The 4,703-nt window shown below is 38.4% G+C and overlaps 1 non-coding gene across 1 annotated transcript; it reads left to right on the top strand.

The window, feature by feature from the left end:
* Positions 1-730: 730 nt before the first annotated feature.
* On the top strand, positions 731-803 carry TRNAK-UUU (transfer RNA lysine (anticodon UUU)). Its single transcript has one exon. It is a non-coding gene; the product is annotated as a tRNA-Lys (tRNA).
* Positions 804-4,703: the final 3,900 nt, after the last annotated feature.

Raw genomic sequence — 4,703 nt, 5'->3', positions numbered from 1 at the left:
GCCTGGATGGAAAATGTCATTCTCTTCTTCATCCCTGGTCTGTGAAAATGCCTGTATCTTTTCCCAGTATGTTTCTCTCTCACTGTATTTCTGGCTCTCCCCTAAGGTAGCTCTAAGGCTTTGGAGAAACAAGGTGCTCTCCTATGGCTTGGGTTGTATAAATCCATAGTGGAAAAGTGAATCACAGTGGGAGACTCTCTGCCTCTCTCATATCCTGTGGTTTCACTCACTTCCCTTTGCAAACTAATAAATTGTTTTTGGTTAGTTGAGATTCTGCTGAATTCTTACTCTCAGTATCCAATGACTTAGCAAGGCGTTTCTTCTGAATACATAAGGTCTTATCCTAAGAGAAACTATGATGAGTCCATGTTTCTGTCTTGTTACACAGTGGTGTCCTCCTCTCTTTCCATCTTTTCTTTTCCAGATTATTGTGGGCCTAGTTTTTATTTTATTTTACTGTCATTTATATATATATCAAAGGTCCATAACCTTTTCTAAACAACAAGGCAGTTTTCACTCTTTAGAAGAGGTTTGTAAATATATATTCTCGGTGCTTTGTTTTTTGTGAGTCAGTAGATTGATTTTGGTGAATTCTCACAGAGCCATAGATTAATCTAAAGTCCCTATTAATCCTAGATCATGCTATTATATGACCCAAAAATGAGAAATAGAAATAAATATACTTTATTTCATTTTTGTCCATGTAGCTATTACATACCAGGCCAGGAGCGCCCAGATAGCTCAGTCAGTAGAGCATCAGACTTTTAATCTGAGGGTCCAGGGCTCAAGTCCCTGTTTGGGCGTTTGTAGTTTTTGTTAGTTTATATAATAATAATAATTATAATAATAATAAATAATTAAATAAAAAATCAATGTGTCCCAGAAAAAAAAAAATACCAGGCCACAAAATAGTATGTTCTCCAATGACTATTGTTGACACCAGAGAGCAACTCTACAATCTTTTATCTTTCTTCTTCTTTTTAGTTTGTTCTGGTCTATGGTCATATCAATGGATGGTAATTATTCCATCTTTACCTGTAATAAAAATACAGACTGAATGGAACTGTACATCCAGTGCAATGATAAAAAATCTTTGGGTTGGCTACTAAAGCCTAGTACTATAGAGAGAAGGGGAGTAATCAGGCATATGAGAGCAAGAGTTATGCTCCCCTGGACTTATTTTAATTGTCTCTATATTTTTCTCAGAATTAGTCAAGACATTTATTAATCACCATGAACTTAGTGTTCTGTCTACTCTGGTAAATAAGTGCACAATGTGGCCTCTAGTTGCTTTGTTTTCCTTTCTTTATATTTTTAAAAATGATTAGCTCATTTAGGCAACTGAAGTTCCCTTGATCTTTATACAGTGACTAGACTCAGTAAAGGGTAATGCAAGGATGCAGAACTCATTTTGTTATTTCTAGACCTATTTGGGCTTCAAAAACAGTATAAAAAAACTGGTTTAAATTACTGTGCATATTGAAGATTAAGACCTTTACACATTGATCACCTAAGACATAAGGTGGAGGTTTTTTGTCATCTAATAGCTCAGCTAACAATTATTGTATGATTACCATATACTGGTGCATTACATACATTTTGAATCTCAACCTTTATAATAATCTATGAAGTAGGTAGTTTTATTATCCTTAATTTATAGGTGAGAAATAGGCTGAGTGATTACACAAATAGTTCAAAGTGAAATGTCTCATAAGTAGCAAACAGAGCTGGAATTCAAGTCCAGGCAGCTCTACTCCAGAGCCTACACAGTAGAATAGAACAGACAAATCAGTTTAGCTTCTGCACTGAACCTAGTGGCAGATTGAATAAATGGGTGTGATTAGTTGATTTCCAGGTGCCTACTTTATTAATATTATTATACTTTAAGTTCTGCAGTACATGTGCAGAACATGCAGGTTTGTTACACAGGTATACATGTGCCATGGTGGTTTGCTGCACCCATTAACCCATCATCTACATTAGGTATTTCTCCTAATGCTATCTCTCCCCTAACCCCTCTCCCACTGACAGGCTCTGGTGTGTGATATTCCCCTTTCTGTATTCATGTGTTCTCATTGTTCAACTCCCACTTATGAGTGAGAACATGCGGTGTTTGGTTTTCTGTTCATGTGTTAGTTTGCTGAGAATGATGGTTACTTCTAACCAAAGGCAATAGCGTCTGGCACTTAGTGGGCTTGTGTCCAATAAATGCTTCTTCTATGTCCAGAAGTCTTCACTGTCTCAGATTGCTTTCAAAGTTTATCTAGACTGCTCTCTACTTTCTTTCTACTTCTGTGCTTCTTCAAATAGACATCTCATGTTCAGGACTATTTTATCAGTTGCCATGGGTCCTTTCTCCCCACTATGTGAAGCATTTGAGGTATTAGGGGGAAATGAAGAATGTTTTAGATATTAGATAATAGAAGCAGGTTTTTTTTTTTTTGGACAGACTCTCACTCAGTCACCCATGCTGGAGTGCAATGGCACGATCTTGGCTCACTGCAACCTCCATCTCCCAGGTTCAAGCAATTCTCCTGCCTCAGCCTCCTAAGTAGCTGGGATTACAGGTCTGAGCCACTACACATGGCTAATTTTTGTATTTTTGTAGAGATGGGGTTTCACCATATTGGCTAGGCTGGTCTCAAACTCCTGACCTCAGGTGATCTACCCGCCTTGGCCTCCCAAAGTGTTGGGATTACGAGTGTGAGCCACCACAAGTGGCCTAGAAGCAGATTTTAATGAAAAGTAGCTGCCTTTTATTAACCTCAGGAAGAGTCTGAAAGAAAACTGTCGGGTAAGCAGTGAGCAGCCCACTGGAACCAGTGCCCAGTACTGAGAAAGACCTGTGATTTCCCAATGGCTAGAAATATTTTAATTGGAAGGCTTATTCAGTGCAGATGGCTTACAGCACCCAGCTGTGCCTGAACAGTTTTGATGGACACTTGAGTTGTCAGTTAATGCACTGCTTTATGTGCAAATAATTAGCTTTACTCACTATTCCTTTGGTTGGCTTACATTGCCAGAATTGTCATGCTCTATTGTATTATTTTGTTTTTAATCATATTTTGATTCAGCTTGGTTATGAAAGCCAAAAATGTGCCATTATGCTATTCTTGATTCAAATTAATATGTCCATATTATTTGGTGGCCCTTGTTATGTTTTTGTCTGTAGACTGCAGGTTAGACTGCAGGATATTAACTTTCCTACTAGAAATTCAGGACTTTTTTATTTTTTATTTTTTATTTTTTATTTATTTATTATTATTAAACTTCAAGTTGTAGGGTACATGTGCACAACGTGCAGGTTTGCTACATATGTATACTTGTGCCATGTTGGTGTGCTGCACCCATCAACTCGTCATTTACATCAGGTATAACTCCCAATGCAATCCCTCCCCCCTCCCCCCTCCCCATGATAGGCCCCGGTGTGTGATGTTCCCCTTCCCGAGTCCAAGTGATCTCATTGTTCAGTTACTGCCTATGACTGAGAACATGCGGTGTTTGGTTTTCTGTTCTTGTGATAGTTTGCTAAGAATGATGGTTTCCAGCTGCATCCATGTCCCTACAAAGGACACAAGCTCATCCTTTTTTATGGCTGCATAGTATTCCATGGTGTATATGTGCAACATTTTCTTAATCCAATCTGTCACTGATGGACATTTGGGTTGATTCCAAGTCTTTGCTATTGTGAATAGTGCTGCAATAAACATACGTGTGCATGTGTCTTTATAGCAGCATCATTTATAATCCTTTGGGTATATACCTAGTAATGGGATGGCTGGGTCATATGGTACATCTAGTTCTAGATCCTTGAGGAATCGCCATACTGTTTTCCATAATGGTTGAACTAGTTTACAATCCCACCAACAGAGTAAAAGTGTTCCTATTTCTCCACATCCTCTCCAGCACCTGTTGTTTCCTGACTTTTGAATGATCGCCATTCTAACTGGTGTGAGATGGTATCTCATTGTGGTTTTGATTTGCATTTCTCTGATGGCCAGTGATGATGAGCATTTTTTCATGTGTCTGTTGGCTGTATGAATGTCTTCTTTTGAGAAATGTCTGTTCATATCCTTTGCCCACTTTTGGATGGGGTTGTTTGTTTTTTTCTTGTAAATTTGTTTGAGTTCTTTGTAGGTTCTGGATATTAGCCCTTTGTCAGATGAGTGGATTGCAAAAATTTTCTCCCATTCTGTAGGTTGCCTGTTCACTCTGATGGTAGTTTCTTTTGCTGTGCAGAAGCTCTTTAGTTTAATGAGATCCCATTTGACAATTTTGGCTTTTGCTGCCGTTGCTTTTGGTGTTTTAGACATGAAGTCTTTGCCCATGCCTATGTCCTGAATGGTACTACCTAGGTTTTCCTCTAGGATTTTTATGGTATTAGGTCTAACATTTAAGTCTCTAATCCATCTTGAATTAATTTTCGTATAAGGAGTAAGGAAAGGATCCAGTTTCAGCTTTCTACTTATGGCTAGCCAATTTTCCCAGCACCATTTATTAAATAGGGAATCCTTTCCCCATTTCTTGTTTCTCTCAGGTTTGTCAAAGATCAGATGGCTGTAGATGTGTGGTATTATTTCTGAGGACTCTGTTCTGTTCCATTGGTCTATATCTCTGTTTTGGTACCAGTACCATGCTGTTTTGGTTACTGTAGCCTTGGAGTATAGTTTGAAGTCAGGTAGCGTGATGCCTCCAGCTTTGTT

Source organism: Chlorocebus sabaeus, chromosome 13 (genome assembly GCF_047675955.1).
Source record: "Chlorocebus sabaeus isolate Y175 chromosome 13, mChlSab1.0.hap1, whole genome shotgun sequence".
Classification (NCBI taxonomy): domain Eukaryota; kingdom Metazoa; phylum Chordata; class Mammalia; order Primates; family Cercopithecidae; genus Chlorocebus; species Chlorocebus sabaeus.
Note: the sequence above shows the minus strand (reverse complement) of the source record. Positions and strands in the feature narration are given on the sequence as shown.